This window comes from Penaeus monodon, chromosome 29, assembly GCF_015228065.2.
Source record: "Penaeus monodon isolate SGIC_2016 chromosome 29, NSTDA_Pmon_1, whole genome shotgun sequence".
Lineage (NCBI taxonomy): Eukaryota > Metazoa > Arthropoda > Malacostraca > Decapoda > Penaeidae > Penaeus > Penaeus monodon.
In genome coordinates, this window is record NC_051414.1 from 25,738,788 (window position 1) to 25,739,002 (window position 215).

Consider the following 215-nt stretch of genomic DNA (forward strand, 5'->3'; position numbering starts at 1 on the left):
CGTTTATATCGAACTGCCAATAACTAAAATCTCCACTATGCTAGGTTTGACCCATAGTAACAGATTTGATTATACGACCAACCAGACGAGGGATAGAGGTTCGAATCCATGTTAGGCAGAGTAGTTCTGCTGCCTCATTGTTAGTTGCATCAGTGAAGATGGTAAAGCTAGGGTTCTGGTATTGGGTATCTGTCCGAATGTGTTTTAGTGCATGG

The 215-nt window shown here is 42.3% G+C and overlaps 1 protein-coding gene across 1 annotated transcript in view; it reads left to right on the forward strand.

Moving 5' to 3' along the window:
• LOC119591792 (mucin-17-like) overlaps positions 1-215 on the forward strand; it is a 10,983-nt gene that overhangs the window by 5,234 nt on the left and 5,534 nt on the right.